The sequence below is a fragment of the Mustela putorius genome, unplaced genomic scaffold (assembly GCF_011764305.1).
Source record: "Mustela putorius furo isolate JIRA1106 unplaced genomic scaffold, ASM1176430v1.1 tig00003987_pilon_pilon_pilon, whole genome shotgun sequence".
Lineage (NCBI taxonomy): Eukaryota > Metazoa > Chordata > Mammalia > Carnivora > Mustelidae > Mustela > Mustela putorius.
Window position 1 is genome coordinate 10,658,827 of NW_025422126.1, and position 22,209 is coordinate 10,681,035.

Below are 22,209 nucleotides of genomic sequence, written 5' to 3' on the forward strand. Positions count from 1 at the left end.
ATGCAGAAGGGCAAATGAAGAGAAGTGTCACAGAAATAAGAAAGTAACCATAATGCTTTGGGATAGCACTTTAAATGTTACAAGAATACAAGAAAGTACAATCTAAATATATGTTCCTTAAGCTTATTTTATGCTTTAGTGTTCAGGTCCTTGAGGTTCTCCAGGCTCTTTAATTTTGAAACATCGAAAGAGCCCTGGACTATAGTAAGAGTATCTTTACTTATGCTACTGAATCTCTTCAGTCACCTAGAATTCAAAGATCCAAAGACTAACGTTTGTCATAACCTAAATGATCCCATGTGATGTTTGAAAAGTGACATACTTTTTCTGTAGCTCATGTAAGGCCATCTATAAAATAATTCAACTGAGAAATTGATCTGTCTCTAAGAGAGCATCAACTTGTAGGATTCTATATTCAAATGTACAGCATGTAATGCCACAGAGCAGAAAACTAAAGGGTCTAAACCCTAATGTAAATATTTTCTTAGGTGGGTTAATGTTGGAGATGGTGAGAAGTTAAGTCTTCTGGTTAATAGCCTTAATAAAGGCTTGGTGATTTTCAGTGATGAGAACTTTGTACTGGGTCATCCCCATAGATAATCTCTAATGATAATGAACACAATCAAAAATCATTGTTGAGGTGCAGCTGGGTGGCTCAGTCGGTTTAGCATCGGCCTTTGGCTCCCAGATAGAGCCTGTATCAGGCTTCCTGCTCAGCAGGGTGCCTGCTTCTCCTTCTCCCTCTGCCTGCTGCTCCCCTGCTTGTGCTCTCTCTGTCAAATAAATAAATAGAATCTTAAAACAAAACAAAACACTGTTGCTTTCCATTTAGATACTTTTTTACAATTAATATATTACTGGTGTGAGAGTTCCTATTCCTTTCGTCTGGCCACCTTTCAATCCATGTGGAAGACAAATGGAATTAAGTCTGCAATTAAATTTTTATAAGAGACCGCATCAAATGTTTTGGTAAAATTAGGAGTTATATTATTAACAAATAATTTGTTAAACTAAATTTGGTAAAATTAGGAGTTATATTATTAACAAAACTTGTCCCCTAACAGAAGGTTAGTATGGCTCACAAGCTCTTGTGTAATCTTTTGCAGACATGCTTGAGGCATTTGGTCTAAACCCCATTTCACTGAGTTCTCTCAAAGTGCCAGGCACTGGGACATGTGTTCCTACCCTCTTGATCTTACTGATTTTTGTAGAACAGTTCAGGGAGGAAACAGATGCATTTTTTCATGCACAGATGAGCACGTTGAGTCCTTTCTTTTGCATGTACTGTCCTTGCTCCCCAGAGGTGTTCCTTTCTCCAATTTCTTCAACTGATCAGCTTCTTATTAATCTTTCAAAATGTAACCCATGTATTAACTATCTCAAGAAATTGAGAGGACAAATGTGTGGAAGAGTGTTTTAAAAAAGTGTAATTTGAAGCTAGACTGCTTAGGTATAAATGTGAACCATGAATTTGCTAGCTGTGTGACTTTTTTCACATTATTTAATTTCTCTGCTCCTCGGGTTTCCCATCTTAAAAAATGGGGGCGCTTAGAATATATACGGCATCTATCATTCTCCTTTGTACATAGTTGTGCTATTTCTCAAAAATGCCTTTCAAAGGGGGTGAAATGCCCTTTACTGCCCATTTTTTCTTCTTACTAGCTGGACATGATGATTGGAACTATAGCCACTATATTACAGAATGAGGCACCTTAGGATAAAAGACCATATATTGTGGAAGACCAAATGGAAGGTGTCTAGGTCCTTGTCATTGTGGACTACTTACCTCTAGACTCTGTGAAAATGAGAGAGAACATGAATAAAAAAGTCTTTTATATTTAAGCAAATTTACTTGAGATTTACTTTCTTCTTGGAAAAGAAAGAAAGAAAATTTACTTTTTTCTTGGAAAGAAAGACTTTCAAGGTCTTTTTGACCAAGAAAGAAGAGAATTAGGGATGAACTATGCATTTATTTTAAACTCATTTATGGTGGACTAAGGACCAGAAACACCCCTCTACTGATGAAGCAAATACATAGGAGTTTTAGTATTGCCTAGGAGGTCCTAAATTCTGTGTGTCTCATTTTTCTTTCCAATCTCACTTTTCTTCAGATGACTCAACTATATTCCTGAAGAGATAATGTTGTTTACAATTTAGAATCATTTATGTGTTTATATCTGCCTTTTCTACCAGGGAATGGATACTATGGAAACAAGGTTCCCTGTCTGTCCTCAGTTTGGTGACTACCAACACTCTGCACAATTTCTGATACATGGAAAACACTAAAAAATATTTGTGTCCATACCCATGTATCTTTTTGGAAATGTTTAAAATTGTATATTCAAACTAAAACAAATATCATGATAGACTTAAATAAATCAATAAAATAAAATGGACATATTTTACTAGGTGTTGGGGAAACATTATTTTCATTTAATCATCATGGCAATCCTATGAGGTAGTTGTTCTAATTTTACAAATAAAAAGGCCTGAATCACAAGGCTAGCGAGTAACTAAAACTAGACTGGATTACAATTCTGTTTCATGCATTATTTTATTATTCTCTAATTCTCCACAAGCTTTAGAAGGATGAAAAATCACAAGAAATGGCAAAAATGCTCCCTCTCTACCCATCCTCTGTCATCCAAGCACCATGTTGGCAGCATAGTTTCTTCTGCTCAGAAGAATAAGAACAAGGGGTGTCCTCAGAATCAGAGATAAACTGGATTACCTAATCAATGGCTCTGAGTATATTTGACACAATACGATCAGAAATTTTACATAATTAGAAAATATATATATATATATATGACATAAATGTGTACACATAGACTTCTTTTCAAAGGATAGCATATTCTATCCTAATAGTTATGATTACCATATTACAGACCAGATGAGAATAAAGGATAGTAAAGAGACTAGCTGGCTATTTCTGAACAACAGAAGTAAAAGTATATGGTCCTTTTTATTACAAGGAAGTGAATTTTCCTTTTTAGCATTAGTTCACTGAAAGATGATGGGCTGAGTTCAGGTTTCTTGGTCCAAATGGCATGCATATTCCCTTTTGCATCATAAGAGAAGACAGTGCTGGGATCTAATGGAGCTAGGCCATCTGGCTTCCGGCCGAGTTCTACCACGTACTGGACATATGACTACACGAAGATTATTTAAACTCTGGACTTTCATTTGTTAGTCTGTGCAAATGGTAATAATAAAAGCACTTACCTCTCAGGGTTATTCTGAGGATTAAATTGGATAATGCAAGTAAAGGTCTTGGAATTTAAAGGGTTGTTAAAATATACTAGCCCTTCTTATATGCTTACTTCCCTATTTCCAAAGATAGTGAAAAATCAAGAACTTCCGAGAGGAAGGCTAGAGAGGTAAATGCATAAAATTTTCAGGATTATCATAGAGGCGATATATATGGTAACTTTCAAGTACCGGGCACAGAGTGTTTTTTCTCTCCCATTTTTTTTTAGAAAGTGATTCCTAGAATGTAGTCCAAAAGAAATCAGCTAATTACAAAAGCAGGTGTGAGAAGGTAGGGTCAAGCAAATCTTGAACATGACAAGGAATATGTCACCAGGGTTAGGACATTTCCAAATCGTCTATGTAGGGTGAGAATTTCAGAAATGGTGTCCCCTGCTTCCTGCAGCCTTGAGGAAATCTAATACTGGGTTTAGATTTTATGGCTGTAAGAGGGTACTGAGAGGGCAGATAAAACTGACTCCATATCCAGACCATTATTTTCTCAGGACAGATGGCTGATCCACAGCCACACCTGCAGACATTCTCTGAGCCACAGTGAGTTCTAAGACTTCTCTCAATGAAGGAAGTATGCTTACATTCATCTACATATCAACCCATCCATATAAGCTTGGACTTTTCTGCTGGGGAAAAGGGTGTTTTCCTTACTCTGTTCCAATCATTTCTTCTGATAGTTTCTCAATTAACAAGAATTTGATGCCTGGCTATGGAGTTAGGCATACCTGCACTGAGATCCCATATCTGCTGTACATTAACTGTACGATGATGGCCACTCAGCCCTAGAGAGCTTCTGCACATGTGAACTTGTGGTATCAATCTTTATTTTATCTCTATCACAAAATTCTAAGGACAAAGAAGAGAAATTGGAAATTCTGAGGTCATAAACTAAAACTATTATGCAAATATCTAGCATACATGCACTTATTCTAATTCTACCGATTTTGGGGGGGCTAGGTCAAAAATTCTGCTCTTTTTGAAGCCTTCCTTGATGACTCCAAGTCACAATGATTTGCCTTTCTTGGAATTCTTGAACAATATATATTTTGTAGAAACAGATTTGTCCTTTAAGTATTTTACATGCACTATGTTTTCCTCCCTAAGCTGTACCAAGGCTCATTATAGGTAGAAATGTGTCATATCCTACCTGGTTGAATTCTCTCCCATATCTAAGTAATTCTTAGCTCCCTTAGGAATTCAATAAGTACATAGTTGACCCAGCTGAAGATTTATATCGATTTCGAAGTCCAAGCTCTTGGCACAGCATTCAAGGCCCAGGAAACTTTTGTAGGTGCATTAGTCCCTATTCTCACAGCCAGTCTTCTCGATGCAACAAAAGAGGGACCGATTTCTAGATACCATGCCCCTTATGCCAGTTGCCTTTGCTCATGCTGTTCATTTTACCAGGAAGATCTTTTTTTCCCTATCTTTTCTACTCGTAAACTCTTACTATTCTTCAAGACTTGAATAAAATCTTGTTTTCTTTTGGTGATCCTCCTTAGGTAGTGTTAGTTGCTACCACTGCATGTCATCAGTGTCCACACTGGTGTCCCCTTCAACTAAAACAATTCATCGATCACAATATAGTTATTTCATGTTCTTCTCTTTTAAACTCTGACCTTCACAAGGACAAAGACCACAACTTTAAAGTAGCTTTTTTTTTTTCTCAACTTGGCACAATACATAGTATGTACTCATTTATATTTGTTAAACGGGATTTGAATTTCCATCTGGAATTTTTTTTTTTTAAATCTACAAGGAACACTTTGCACCAATCATTAGCATTTGGATACTGACATCTTATTTTTTTCCTACTGCTAAGTGTCTGTCACTCTTTCTGATTTAGGCTAGCATCTGGCTTATCTTTAGGTTGATTTATCAGATTACTTCCTCACCAGATGTGTGGCAAGCAGCTGGCAGATCTTATCAGTTTGACTGCTCCTGGTTTAATCTAAACCTGTCAGTTTGGGTGCCTTTAGGATTATAAACACTAAATCTGATCCTGCTTGAGAATCTCAGAGTATGGTCAGAACTATTAAATTCATTGTAAATCTGGGAAGTGCTAAAACTCTTCTTTTTTATTTACATAGGCACACAGCTCCCTTCAAAATAGAGCTAATAAAAAAGCTAAATGCATAATCTCAAATCCAAAGAACCTTGGTTCTGACATTTATTAAGTTTTTGACTTTAGCAAGTCACTTAAACCACTGAGCTGTAGTTTTTCTCTCTGTAAAATGGGGGATAAAATAGATATGTTGTGAAAATTACATGATGATCTTTATGAAGTCCTCAGCATAGCTCAGCACATAATAAAATCTCAACAAATGATAAATCTTATTATGAAGATGATTCACCTTAACATTCTTTGAAGGCCCCTATGCTCTAGGCTTGGGCTAGGCATTGACATAGACCTGTGAAAGCAAAGATGACTGCAGGGCTCATTTCTTTCAAGAACTTCCATCATGTTGTGGCAACAGCAAGATAAATTTAAAAATGTATAATGGGGTTATTTGAGAGCAATGCTGGAGATGTACAGAGAGAAGTAATCCAACCTAACGAGTTAAGGAAGGGGCCCTGGATAATGAGGCAGTTTGAGGGACAAAAGAGTGCCCACACAGTCTGAGTAACTTTGACCTCTTCTAATATCCTCAGTTCCATCAGTGGGAGTCTAAAGGGCCCTTCTCCCCTGGGAGTGAGTATATCTATCTCTGACAAAGTTCAGGAGAGAGCTGAGTCACATACCTGCTAGGTACACTAACACTCACAGCCTTGCCACCATTACAAATCAGAGTCTTTAGAAGAAGTCTTTTCCAGATGCTTCCTTCTGCCATTTTTGCCTTCTAATTCAGAAAGTCTTAGCTGTAGAGATCGCCACTCATCTTCTATGCTCTTATCTCCATAAAGCAGAATCTCTTGTTCCTTCATTTTCTTACCTTGAAATCCCTCCACTGAAACCTCTGGAATTCAGTCTCTGCCACTGGCAAAATATCCTATGTCCTCAAACTCTCCTCTGAATGTTTTGTTCAACTTTTTGCACTTAAAGAAAACAGGCTTCCCTTCACCACCCATAGACCTTTACGTCCCATCCAGTCTTTCCAAGTGGGGATCTTTTAATTCTCACATGGGCCTGGTATCACTGAGCTGACAGCTGGAGCTAGGGTCTTTCTTCTCTTCACCATTTCCAGATGATTCTTATACTATACTCTTATAGTGGCATGTTGGAGCTGGCTTGAACCTACTTGTGACAGCTGACGGTGCCCATCTCTTCCCAACTCTGTGTTTGGTAATATTATCTCAGTAGCTTGCAGGCACCATGGTGCAATCTACATCATAGAAAATGACACACACTAAAAATCAGGGCTTGTCTATTTTGTTTTCCAGAATACTGGTTGTTATATATTTGCAGGCACATAACTGTCATTCTCCCTGCAAATCTTCGGCATTGGATCTCATCATCCTTTATTGCTGGCTCATGGTCATTTTCTCCAATAATACTCTGTCTTAGTACTTGAATATTTTAATACATATAAAATAGATAGATAATATTTCTAACACTCTGATCTCTCAGCTCTAAAACCTCAACTCTCTCCTCCAAAAATACCAACCTCTGTGCTACATTTGCCACTTTCCACCTAGATCTCCAAAAATCTTTTTTACCATAAAGTGCAATACCCCTATAATCTCAAATTAATGTATCCTATTCTCTTGCACCATTTCCTAGTTCTCCAGTTTACTTTCTCTAGTATGCCCAGTGTTAATCCTCTCACCACGCCAGGGCCTCCCATTCCTTTATCTAACCACTTCACCTCTGTTCTTAGCCATTTCAAGTCTTATATCACTTCCTTGCAGAGTTTATCTCTTCTTTGCATAAAAGTTTAACTTACTGACCCTGCTCATTATTTGCAGAATTCAACTGGCAAAACTCTTGTTAAATCCAACCCTGGACTTAATTCTATGCCTAAACCTGGCAGCTGACTGTGGCTAGAAAAACCAAACAAAACAAAATACACAACAACAACAACAACAACAACAACAAAATCCAGACTGATTGTTCTCCCTTTATAAAGTATGATTATGGACTTCAGGTTAGCTCTTAAGATTGTCAGACATATTTAACCCACTGAGCCACCCAGGCAAACCTGTCAGACAAATTTATACAACCCTAATCCATTCCCACATCCCCAGCAATTCTTCTCTATCCTATATCACCACTTTTCTCTTTATAGTAAGCTACTCCCATTGGCATAACTTCTTACTTGTATTTCTTTAACAATGAAACAAAAATAGACCTATGTAGCCAATTGTTACCTTTCAACTACTCCTCTTGTACTTCTCTTCTTTCCATTCCAACTCCTTGAAAGAATTATCACACTTACCTCCAGCACTTTCCTTAGTTTAAACTAGCCCAGATGAAATTCCATCTTTGCCATGCCACTAAAACTGCTTAAATAAAGACCACCTGTGACACACTTCTTGCCAAATCAATGGTCAATTCTTAAGCTTTGTATCTGTCTTCAACTATTAACACCAACTGAAACAGTTAATCATTTCCTCATCCATAATAACACCATACATTCTTGTTTTTTCTCCTACCTTATGTCTGTTCCTTCTAAGTCTCTATTACTAGATAATTCACTTCTTTCTGGCCTCATAAGATAGGAGTATGTCTGGCCTTACTCCTTGGTCTTCTTTCTTCTTTGGTCGCTCTCACTCCCTTGGTTATCTTCTCTAGACAATGGCTTTAAACATCATCCATATGGCACTGACTCTCCAACATAGTGTTTTAGCCTAGAACCCTCTTTTGAACTCCAAACTCATATATCTAACCACTTATTCAACACGTGCACTAATATAGTAGCTATCTGAAAGCTAATATGTCCCAAACTGAACTATTCTTGAGTGGGGAAGTTGCTCAGGCCAGAAAAATTAACTTACTCTTGTTCCTCTATTTCAATCACACCCTACTTCAATCCAGCACGAAATGCTGTAGCTTTTATCTGCAAAATATATCCAGATATGACCACCCTGCTCACTACCTCCTGATTCACTCTCATTTCCTGTCTAACTATTCCAATATTCTCTTTATATGCTTGTTCCCTTTGAAGCCTATAAAATTTATAAACAGAATTATGCTCATAAAACATTAGGTCAGATCTTGCTGCAACTCTCCAGTGGTATGTTTCTTTGCCTTGGCCTACAAGATATTTTTATAATCTGCCACCATTTATCAATGTTATTTCATGTTCACTACACTCCCCTTAATTTACTGGGATCTCCTTGCTTACTAGGACATACTGCACATGGGTCCAACTTGGATTCTGCAATTCCTGTTCTGTTGCTTGGAACACAGTTCCAAAAATATAATTAAAATTCACCTTTTTAAACAAATATGGTGAAGAGGTCTAATTTCCCCAAAGAAATCTATATGTTTAATGCAATCCCTATCAAAATACCATCAATGTTTTTCAAAGAAATGTACCAAATAATCCTAAAATTTATATGGAACCATAAAAGACGCCGAATAGCCAGATGAATGTTGAAAAAGAAAACCAAAGCTGGTGACACCACAATTTCAGACTTCAAGTTCTATTACAAAGTTGTCATCATCAAGACAGTATGGTACTGGCACAAAAACAGACACATAGGTCAATGGAACAGAATAGAGAGCCCAGAAATGGACTCTTAACTTTATGGTCAACTAATCTTTGACAAAGCAGGAGAGAATGTCCAGTGGAAAAAAGACAGTCTCATCAACAAGTGGTGTTGGGAAAATTGGATAACCATATGCAGAAAAATGAAACTGGACCATTTCCTTACACCACACACAAATATAGACTCAAGATAAATAAAAGACCTCAATGTGAGACAGGAATCCATCAAAATCCTTGAGGAGAACACAGGCAGCAACCTCGTTGCCTTCAGCGATAGCAACTTCTTCCAAGAAACATCTCCAAAGGCAAGGGAAGCAAGTGCAAAAATGAACTATTGGGACATCATCAAGATCAAAAGCTCTGCACAGCAAAGGAAACAGTCAACAAAACCAAAAGACAACTGACAGAATGGGAGAAAATATTTGTAATCAAAATATCAGATAAAGGGCTAGTATCCAAAATCTATAAAGAACTTATCAAACTCAACACCCAAAGAACAAAGAATCCAATCAAGAATTGGGCAGAAGACCTCAACAGACATTTCTGCAAAGAACACATCCAGATGGCCAACACACACATGAAAAAGTGCTCCACATCACTCGGCATCAGGGAAATACAAATCAAAACCACAATGAAGAATCACCTCACACCAGTCAGAATGGCTAAAATTAACAAGTCAGGGAACGACAGATGCTGGCAAGGATGTGGAGAAAGGGGAACCCTCCTACACTGTTGGTGGGAATGCAAGCCCAGTGCAAGCACTCTGGAAAACATTATGGAGGTTCCTCAAAAAGTTGAAAATAGAGCTACCCTACAACCCAGCAATCGCACAACTGAGTATTTACCCTAAAGATACAAATGTAGTGATCCGAAGGGGTACATGCACCCGAAATGTTTATAGAAGCAATGTCCACAGTAGCCAAACTACGGAAAAACCTAGATGTCCATCAACAGGTGAATGGATAAAGAAGAGGTGGTACACACACACACACACACACACACACACACACACAGGAATACTATGCAGCCATCAAAAATGAAATCTTGCCTTTTGCAACAATGTGGATAAAACTAGTGGGTATTATGCTGAGCAAAATAAGTCAATCAGAGAAAGACAATTATCATATGATCTCCCTGATATGAAGAATTTGAGAGGAGCATGGGAGGTTTGAGGGGTAGGGAAGGAAAAAAGTGAAACAAGATGGGATTGGAAAGGAGACAAACCATAAGCGATTCTTAATCTCACAAAACAAACTGAGGGTTGCCAGGGGGAGAGGGTTAGGGAGAGGGTGGTGGGGTTATGGACATTGGGGAGGGTATGTGCTAAGGTGAGTGCTGTGAAGTGTGTAAATGTGGCGATTCATAGACATGTACCCCTAGGGCTAATAATACATTATATGTTAATAAAAAATAAAAAATTTAAAGAACCTGATATTTCATTGCATGCGTATATATATTTATATTTATGTTTATATTTATATAAATATATATCCCACATTTTATTCATCTATTTATCCATTGATGGGCATTTGCACTGTTTCCATAGCTTTGCTTTTGTGAATTATGCTACAATGAATATGAGAATTCAGGTATCTTTAAGATAGTGACTTCATTTCCTTAGGATATATTCCCAGAAATGGGATTGCTGGATCATACACTAGTTCTATTTTTAATCTTTAAAGGAATGTCTATCCTATTTTCCAATATTACTATATGTACCAATTTACATTTCCACCAACAGTGTACCAGGGTTCCCTCTTCTCCGTGGCCTCACCAACATTTGTTATCTCTTGTCTTTCTGCTAATAACTATCCTAACAGATGTGAGGAGATATCTGATTGTGGTTTTGTGAAGCCTAAACTTTTTAGTGTGCCAGTTCAGGCTGCTCCTGGAACATCATCCCCTTCACTACAGCCCTCTATTTCCTTCCATACATACAGTTTCATCACCATAGGGCTAGTGATGTTACCAAAACACTAATACTTTCTATAGCTACACTTTGCTGCTATAAAACCACTTGGTATTCAAGACACCTTGCTAAATGCCTCTTTATCCTTTGGTGGATGTTCAAATGTCATCTACCCTATGAAAGTTTTTCCAGATCCTCCTAGAAGAAGTAATTGTTTTCTGTTTTTCTACATCTGACACATCTTTATTTCAACTACTGCATGGATCATTACAATTAATTGCTTTAATGACTGTTTATCCCAGTAGGATATAAACTTTTCCAGAGGAAGAACCATGTCTCATTCATCTAAGTACCTTCACTATTTGATGATTTTCCTGGTACATAATCAATTCTCAATAAATGTTTACCAAATGAAGTGGGGTTAATTATATTATAAGCATATCTAGCGGGAAATCATACATCCTTCATCATTTTCTGAAGATCAAGCAATAGAGATGTTGAGAAAAAAATCATAAAAGAAAACAGTATACTAAACAAAATATCTAAAGAGAAGTACAGGTACTAGAACTTTGGCAGGATTATTTTTAAATGTTTAGGCTTTTCATCAGGACTACTGGTGATTAACATAGTGATCAGAGCAGGTTAGAATGTAAGGTAGGCTTTGTGGGTCTTTGACAAACATAGGCTTGAAACTCACCTCCACCGATTTATTAGCTGTGAGAACTCTGGTTATGTGTAAGTTTTCTCCACACTTCTTTTCAGCTGAAAAGTGGCATAGTGATACTTAACTCAGGATTGGAGTTAGGGTAAGGGGGTTATGTGACAATGGATTATTAGATACCTAAATAAATCCTGTCCCCTCCTAAGAGCTTTATTCAATAATTTCACATATTGCCTTCTCCCCTATCCCCCAAAAATAACAACAAAAGATTAGTGCTGAAATATAAAATATCACTATGTAGTATGATATAATGGGAAAAACTCTGTTTTGGTATTAAGTGGATCCACTCCTTTCCGGATGTATATAGAGATTTGGGGAAGAGCGATTACTCATATCAGAATGTAGAATGAGGCAGAGATGCAGTAGCCACAGCCATTGCCAGGATATTAAGTAAAAATGGCACGCAGTGCCTTGATGATCTAGGGAAAATAAACAAAGACTTTTGAGTTAGGCACTTACAAGAAGTCTGACCAATATAAAAGCAGATATTTTGTGTGAACAGCAATAATGGCTCAATATGACAAGCTAGCCTGGCTTCATGTGAGGCAAGAATAAACTTGGTATACAAAGAGGATCAGAGGCTCTTGGGCTTTGCCATGAATAGGAGGAGAGAAATAGAAGTTTGAATGGGAGGTGCTTTTTACGCTCTATTTGGAAAAAAAACAACAACAACAAAGACACAAACACCAAAAAATGCTTTTCCCAGGTATTTAAGTGATGAAAACTTTAAAAAATAATATTCAAAACTACTTTTCTTCAAATAGAATTTTCAGCCTATAAAAATCTCTTTTAAGGGGCACCTGGGTGGCTCAGTTGGTTAAAGCCTCTGCCTTCGGCTCAGGTCATGATCCTAGGGTCCTGGGATCGAGCCCCACATCGGGCTCTCTGCTCAGCAGGGAGCCTGCTTCTTCCTTTCTCTCTGCCTGCCTCTCTGCCTACTTGTGATCTCTGTCAGGGAAATAAATAAAATCTTAAAAAAAAAAATCTCTTTTAAGTATCCTTCCCTAATTTTTCAAGATTGGGCCAAGTATGCCTCCTATGGGCCCCATTCTGCCTACTCCATTTGGTTAGTTCATTCAGTCACTTATCATACATTCATTTATCATTTAATCATTTATCATTATCATTTATTCATCAACAAATTCTTATCAGTATACCTCTGTTGTAACAAACATAGCTGTTAGGCAGTGGAGATATATAGCAGTGAACAAACACAGATAGGACCCCTGTCTTCATGCTCCTTCATTCAAGTGGAGGAGAAACACAATGAATGGATCAACAAATCAATAAGCAAGAGATATTCATAGTGATGAGTGCTGTGAAGGAAACACAGTGGTGGGTTGGACAGAAGCTTTTTGAGGTGGCTGACTTCAGGGATGGCTTCTCTGAGGAGATGCTAAGTGAGATGATAACTGAAGTATGGAGACTACAAGACCAGCTAGAGAAGCATTTCTGATATGGGACTCCAAGTGCTAAGGTCCAAGTAGGAATTGTGGAGTGAATCTGAGACCCAGAGAGAAGAATGGCTTAAGAGAACAGATAGGTTAAAGTGCACACTTCAAACTGGCTTCCCCCTCTTCTCTCTAGAACACCGAGAGGCCTTCTACCTAGGCTCCCTGCTCTTTTCTTACCCCTATGATCCCTTCTTCATAGCAGCCAAAGTCAAACCACTTGATATTGGCCTCCAGCTTTCAGTCCTGCCATGGATTCTGCTCACATTTAGAACTCCAAGTCCTTGCCATGGCCTATAGGGCAATGTTTATTATACCCAAGACTTCTCATTTGACCTCATTTCTGGACTTTCCCCAATCATGCCCTCCTTCTTACTATTCCCCACATGTTCCCAAATACTCCTGGTTCATGACTGTTACACTGACAAATATCTATATGGCTTGGTCTCTCCCTCCAGGTCCCAGCTCAAGTCACCTTCTCAAAAGACCCTCTTGATCACCTTCCCCTGTCACTTACCACTTCTACACTTTATTTTTGCTTTGTATTATATAGAAAACCCCAGCATTTTATTTTATATTTAATTGCTTATTTTCTGTCTCTCCATTATAATTCTAAACATCATGAAGACAGATATTTTCTTCTGTTCTTATTCATCCCTGATGATACTCAACATATATGGAAAACATGTATGATATGTCAATATCATATTATTTCCATTCTGGTAGGCTATGTATCACATGCCATCAGAGCACAGTGGAACTCCAGAAGAGAAAATGTCTTCCTTGTAGTTGAGAAAGAATTCAGGGGAGAAGTGACATGTAAGTCAGGTCTTAAAAAACGATGTCATTCAATAAGTTTGACAGATCAGGGAAAAAAGAAAGGGGGAAAAGCAATTTGATTAGAGGGAACAGAGTATGTAAAGGCACAAGATCAGTCATTACAGGGAAGGGTGAGGTGCTCAGAAAACAGAGGGAATACAGAGTTCATGAAAAGCATGAGGAGTGGCAAGAGAAAAGCTATTTGGAAACAGATAATGGTATGTTTAGATACCTTATGAAGAAAATTATGCTCCAAGCTTTGGGTGCCAGGGTATTAGTTACAGGACACATCATTCATAATATAATTTCACACTAAGGAAACCATGAAAAAAAGTACCTGTTAGGATACTAAGGAAACTAATGGGGACTTTGCTTATGTCAACTGTATGCTGGAGTTCTCATTCCTGCCATCCCACAGTATTTCTAGAGCTCATCTTGTGAGAGACATTGCATACTTAGTCCAGAGTTTATACTGTTCTCTGCTCTTCATCAGACACCAAGCCACTTTCATAAATTCTCCATCCAGGAGGAAGAGCCATGAACAATACCTCCCTTACTTTGATCGTCTTCAATAGCACACACACAACTGTTCTGCTCTTTCACTATCCTATGGCAACACAGTGGGATAAATGCATAATGGGGATATGTAAAATCTGTCTGCTTCTCTAGAGAACACAACTAAAATACTACAGTCTCTCCTCCATTATTTCTATTTTTTGTGTATTTGTTTGACTGCCAAGGAAGAAAATAACAGAACGGAGACCCACAGCTGGTACTTTGATATCTAATCATCCTTCACAACTCTGCCCACTCCAAACCCACATATGTCCTAGAAAGATGTAGATGAGATACTGGAAAATTTCTTAAAAAAATAATAATAATGGAAAAACAAAAAAATAGGTCTTTGGCAGATGTTAAGCTTGGGGACTGAAGTTTATAGTTCTTTTAAAAACAAATTTAGCACTAACTTAGCAAGAATAAAGATAGAGTAACATTGCATTTATGTAGTACATTAGTATTTTTTTAAGATCATCTGCATCTGCCTGGGGCAATATGGTATAGTAGTTAATAACATGCATATTGGAATAAGCCAACCATAGACGGATTTGAGGTTTGGTTTCACCACTTACTAGCTGTGTGACCTTGAACAAATTATAGAAAGTCTCTCAACTTCCATCCTCATCTATAAAATGAATAATGGTAACACCTACCTTAAAACTGTTCCAAGGGTTCAATAAGATCTTGTGTTTCATATAGTCCTTTCAATATGTTATCAACCACATCTTTTTCTATTCTCTTCAGTCCTCTCCAGTCGGCCTGGTATCATAGTAATAACAGATCCTAGGTCTATATGTTACTGTAACCACTTCCACCACCCCACTTCTAGTCTACCCAGACATCTCATATGGCAGTTGTTATAAGAATAACTCATATCTCAAATGGCAGAAGGAAGAGAATGTATAAAAACCATTTTTTCCTCTTGCTTCCACTTTCTTATGGCATCTTGAGTAGCAAGGCTCAGGAACTCCACTTGAAAACTAGATATGCCTTCCATCTAGAAGTTCCTTCAACCCAACACAAGGAAAAGAAACCTAAGTCATGTGATGACTCCAGGTGACTCAAGGCTTTAAGGAGAAAAAAGGAAATTGGGTTTCTTTTTGTTTCTTTCAGTCCACATCATCAGAAAGAATTAATCAAGGATGACAGATGAATTTGGCATGAAGAAGCTCTTTGTTTTGCATCTCTAGAGCCTAATAACTGGCAGTTGTACAAATCATAGACAGGGTTGAGAACCCACATAATCTGAACCAGATACGTTACTTTTTCATGGAGGTTCCCTGCCACATGGTTCTTCCACCCAGATTTGACTATACCATTTATCCAACCAATAAACAAGTATTAAATACCTGCTATGTGTTAGTCCTAAGAATAAAGAAATCTAAAAACTCAATCTGTTCCCCCAACATAGTCTTTGTAAAAGAAAGAGACATAAAATACATTTTTATAATGGAGGTACCTGGCATTATGGGAACACAGAAACAAAAAGGAGGGACAACTCCAGAGCTAAGGAACTTACTGTCTTATTGAGGTAGAACTCACCTGCCACATCTAGAATTTCTGCTTCATGACTGACATACAGAGACTGTTCCTTGTTTACGCTGAAGTTGTTTTGACCCTGTGACATTGTTGAAAGTATGGGATAAGTGAAAGTGATGGAGCCTACTGGGCCAGAAAGGTGGGAGGGAGGGATACTGAAGCATCTATCCCCCTCCTCTCACAGAAGTATCTCTACCCAGTTGGCAGTTATCCTGTCATCTCTAATCAACCATGTAAAGGTGGAAGTTAAAGATAATTAGCATGCAATAACTTTCCTCCTTGCTCTTTTAAATCTAAATTGAATGCTCATGAGGGGGCCTGTTCTGAAGCAGCTAATAAGAGAGCCATGGTTTTAATTCATTCTGCCTTCACTGGCACATGGCATCACTGTGTGTCTCTGGGTTGACTGGGCTTATTTTTTTTTTTTTTAACTGAAGAAACATTAACCTGTGCCTATAGTGTGTGTGTGTGTATACATATATGTACGAGGTGGGAAAGAAAACACCATCAGCATTGAAGAGAATTCTTATTACTGTCACTCATCTGTGTGTGTGTGTGTGTGTGTGTTGTGTGTTTAGGGGGTATTAACAACAGTTGCATGCCTTCTATGTGCTTGGAATACACACTGATTAGTAGATACTGAATATACAGTGATTGGTAGATACTGAACATATGGAAAGAAGAAACAGAAAAGATATAGTTACTGGTCCTTAGAAAGTATTAGTTAAGGGTTGGGATATCCAACTACAAAGCAGTAACTTTAAGCACAGGCAGCTGAGAGAAAGACCTAAAAGTGAGGCAGAACCATTCTTGTTTAATAAATGAAGAAAATAATGTCAGAAGAAAGAAGTTACTTGGCTTACGTTTCACCAGAATTTGAATCCAGTTCCCCCTTACTTTAAATCTCTCTTTCTACATCTCATGCTGCCTGGATATAAAGCAACCAGTGCGGCTCTGAACCATGAGACTTTTATACCATAACACTGATGTAAAGATATTGAGTTTTTAGACTAAGTAAAAATTTAATGATTCTGTTTCAACACTGAAGGTCATAACTAAAAAGACATTTCATATTCTTACTCACATCTTCTTAATCCTTGAAATGGCTCTGAGGGATTCAATAGGCCTCTTTCATACAGTCATAAAATCAAATATTATAACATTTCCCCCAAATAAATAAATAAATAAATTTATAGTTTTGCCTTTTTTGAGAACTTAGGATAATAATAAAGACACTAGAAATTAAGGAGACAACACTATGCCTAATCAGCCACAATAGTAGTAAATATGGCAAATGGACCCTGGCTTTGTCAAAGAGGGGAACTTTACTCTGAAATGCATTTCAAGGAATCAAAGTTCTGTACCATCTATTCTAGGGAGTGTTGATCAAGATTACTGGTTTTGTTGTTGTTGTTGTTGTTTTGTTTTGTTTTTTAGTTTCCTATCAATCTGAAACTTAAGATATTTACAAAATAAAGTCCACTTAATCTTATACTTATTATCAACACTGCTAAATAATACACACACATGCGCACGCACACACACAACCTTTATTAATAAGGAGCCAATCTCTTATTTGATTCAGTAGTTCTCACAATTCTTGGATATATTTTCTTCTTCCTATTCCTTAGACCATTCAATTTTTAGCTCATCACATTTCTCCTCTTCTTTATCTCTTCATTGTAAATAGTCCTAAAAGTGAATCATAGCATCATGCTTTTTCAGAGAAATCAGTTTCCCCGGAATTCAACAATCATTCTAGAGCTGATGATTTCCTCAAAGTCAGGCATCCTTGTTACCTTTTTAATTATTGCTTTTCTGTCATTTTATTAGTTTCTATCATAATAACTGTATGTGTCTATCTTCTCTTTCTGAGAACTAGGTCTGTTATATTTCAGCTCTGTATGTCCTGTGTAAATATACACTGAATTGAATGAATGACTAAATTATTAAATAAATTAACAAGTAAATTAAATCTCTCAAAATTTATTTTTTGAGAATAAATTCTCAAAATTTGTTATTTCCAGTGTGAATTTTCCCTTTAATCTATTTATTGATCTCTCACTCATCAATATACTCCTCACATGTCACTCCTTAAAGCTTTCTTTCACTCCTGCCAAGTCAGTTAGCCCTGTTGTATGTTCAGTGCGCTTTTAGCACTTTAAAAAAATATATTTATTTATTTTTCAGAGAGATAGAGAGAGAGAACACAAGCTAGGGGAGTGGCAGGCAGAGGGAGAAGCAGGCTCCCTGCTCAGCAAGGAGCTCGACGTGGGATTCAAGGATCCCATGACCCTGGGATCATGATCTGAGCCAAAGGCAGACACTTAACTGAGCCACCCGGGCATCCCTCTCAACATTTTTTTAAAATGGTGTTTCTACTATGTTTTAATTGTTTATTAACATGCCACCCTCATAGATTATGAGCTACCACAGAGTAGGTCCTCTATAAAGCCAAGCTCAAAGCCCCTGATACTAAAGACCTCGCTGACTTAACATGCCTTTGGAAAAATGGAGGGATTATAAAGTATTCAAAGATCCTTCTGTTTGTTATCTCTGCCACTTCCTTGCACCTCTGACAGGAATGAAGACAAGAACCACTGTTGTCTTCGAAGACCACACCCACACAATCTTACTTCCCCTGCCAGTGGTGCCCACCCCCAGACACCCTGGCTCCTAGCAAATTTCATCAAGTGTCCAGGTGCCAAGTGTATCACCCTGTGATGATGGTTTTCACATTATAGCCCTAGCCACAGTCCCTTCTGCAAAATTGAACCCATATCTACCTGTCAAGCTGACATTTGCATGAAAATGCAAACAAGCATTTGAAACTTAACCAATAGTAAAGTCATCGGGTAAAAACGGCTCATTTTTTAAGTGAGAGTTGAAAGTAGACTTTACTACTCCTGTGTCAATGTCTGATTGATAATGCACTTTCATAAAGACAGGTTCAGGAAGAGGTAAAATATTGCTGTAGTTCTATGGCATACTAGAGAGCATGTGCCTCGTTTAAACGGGGAACCACTAGTTAACTTCAGCTCATACTTGCCATGTGGGAACATGGACCAGCTGTGCTGTATCATCTAAGTTCCAAGAGAAGATAAAAAAAAAAAATCTTGATTTAAAATACTGAGAATAGATGAGAGAAAGAGGGGGGAGAGTTGGGAAGGAGAGAAAGAATGGGGCGAGAACAGAAAAAAAAAAAAGAGAGAGAGAAAACATATCTTACAAATCTGTAGGCTCTGGCTAAAACTTGTCTGTGATTCCAGGCCTATAGGACAATTTAGCTCAACACAGTAAACTTACATAAACATTTCTTTAAAAAATTAGAAAAAAATATTTATGTATTTATTTGAGACAGAGTGTGTGTATGTGTACATGCCAGTGAGAGCATGGTGGGGAGGGGGAAGAGGAGAGAGAATCGCAAGTAGAGGCCCCACCAATAAGATGTCTGATACAGAGCTTGATCCCAGGAACCTGAGATCATGACCTGAGCTAAATCAAGAGTCAGACAGATGCTCAACTGACCGAGCCACCCAGGCACCCCTACACAACCCTACCTATACACCGTACCTATACACACTTACAATTATGTGTATTTGAGACTGGTCTGAAAGGAGAAAGATTTGGTCACAGTAAACATAAAATAGGTTATATTCCTGATTCAGATCCAGTTACCATTTATTGAGAATTGATATATGTCATGCAATATACTAAGCTCTTTCATTAATATATTAATGCTTAAAATTTTCATCAAAGCAATAGATGTACATAGCTAAAATCAAATTTTAAAAGCAATGTTTTAAAAGCAATGCTCGGAACCCCTTTCTCACATCTAATATTTCACAGAGGCAAACATACTTTGATTTTACCTCCTTATCTCTAAGTTATGTTATTATATTATTATTTACTGATTTTTAGATTCTGTTATTACCTATTTGTGAGGATATAGTTCTCACAGTTAAATATAACATGCAGAATTTTCACTGCCCCCATCCACTTAACATAATTTTATCCTAAGTATTGTTAGTTCAACATTAGGTATTTTTACATCCGCTTGGGTATGTGAAATAGCTCACTCCCTAGCCATATAGTATACTGTAACTACTTTTTCTGTGTTATCAAACTATATATTTTGCTTAAAGCTAATATAATATATGTCTATTTACTCAGTTTTCTAGGTACTTCTGTATAATTCAATTTCAAATTCTCTCCCAGCTGTCTACATCTCAATGTATTCAAATACATCAGAATTATCTCAGCTTTAATGTCTTGAGGACATCTCTCCAATGACACACTCATTGCTATCTTTAGTGGACAGCTGTCATTTGGGAATCTCTCATCACTCTCATGCTATTATCCCCAATTCTCCTCTCTTTCTCCTTCTCCCTTCTCTCTTCCCTTCCTTTCAATTAGATGATGCAATTCCAGAGTCCCATTTCTTCTCCTTCTTAGGTTACTCTTGTTTTTGGTGGAATATCTTCTCCAGGAACTAAACTTGTTGAGTCCTACCACATATACACAGTATTATAAACACACACACACACACACACACACACACACACACATATTTCTTATTTTGTTCACAAAATTGATCTGTTTGGCTGCATATAGAATTCTAGATGAGCAATAACTTTCCTTTCCTAGCTCCAGTGTTGCTATTGATAAATCCATGCAAAATCATTTGGATTTCAGAGCTTTCATATGTTTTCTGTTTTTTTTCCTGTTGTGTGGAATATTTTGGAATTTTCTCCTTCCCAGTGTTCTGAAATAAAATCTATGTTCTTTGACATAGATTGAATTCATCCATCATGCTGGTTCATGAAGAGGGTCTTTTGGTCAAGGAAGGCATGTCCTTTAATACTATCTTTTAAATGATTTCCTTTCTTTCTGATTACACTTCCGGACATCATTTTAATTTGGTTTTGGATCTCCTAGATGAATCTTATCTTTTCCATCCTCCTTTGTATTTTTGTTCCACTCTGTGGAACTTCCTATACCATATCTTCCAGCTTTTCCTCTGAGTTTCGCATGGTTATAATTTTGTAAGTTCTTTTTTTTTTTAATTCCTAATTGTTACTTCATTAGTACTTTCCATAACTTTTTGCTATGATAGAAATATTCTACATTATATACTACTAAATACAGTATCCACTAGTGACAAGATGTTGAATTTTATTTAATTTTAGTTAATTTGAACTTAAATAGCCATTTGTGCCCAAGACTACATGTTAAACAGGACAGCCTATACTGGGTTTTATATCAGTAAGAAATACTAATGATAGAGTCTTTTGAACTTTTCATTTTCCTGCATATTCTCTGTTCCTCCAGTTGGCTCATTTCAATTTGTCTTGGTCTGTTTTTCGTATAAGAACTTGTGTGTGTGTGTGTTTAGTGACCTAACATCACTATCTTTAGATGGTTCTCTTGATCTAAAACATTTCAGCTGGGGAGTAGGGGCAGGAAGGGGATGGAATTCCAAGATCCAGAATGGAAGTCTAAGCTAGGTACCCAATTATGATGATCAAATAGAGGAGGAGGGTTGGGTTTCAATTCGATTTTGTTAGGCAAACTTTTATTTACTTTCATTATTTTCAGTACAGTATCAACACCCCCAAGCAAAGACACGCCTTATTTTACTTGGTCTGAAGAAATCATCTAATCTTCTGTTTTGATGGGAAGGAAAAGAAAGGAACTCTGTTGCTCAGTCGCATGGTCTAGAAGATGGAATATGAAGATCCGGCCCTTTCTTAAAGAGGATTTCAACCAATTTTATCCTCCCTCCTTGCTCCTACTCCCACTTTCAGAGGTCTCTCTTGCAAATTCTTGAGTGATTTAAGATTTCTGGCACAAATACGTTTGCTTTCCAATTGTCCCACTAAATGTCTTAGAATTCAGTTTCCTCATGTCTAAAATAGTTTCTACCAATCTTCTGTTTTTCAGCTTCCATTTTTTCCCTTTCTACTCCCCTGTTCTCTTTATCCTGGAAGATTTATGTTTCTTTGTAGTTTTAACACCTTTTACTATTGTTTCAGGTGGCTTTCAGGAAGGAGAAAAATGAAATTTTCACCCCAATATTCCAAACTCTAACTAGAATACCCTAAACTCTTTGAATACCTCCTTCAAGTCGTTTCTCCCAATCCATTGAAGATTGCTATTATAATCCCAATTAAGCTGATGAAGCTGAGGCTCAAAAACATGAGCAATTTGACTAAAACCATATGGATCAAACTCTTATTCATCTGCATTGTTTCTGCTCACTCATCTGGCAGAGAAGGTCACACAATAGAGTAACAA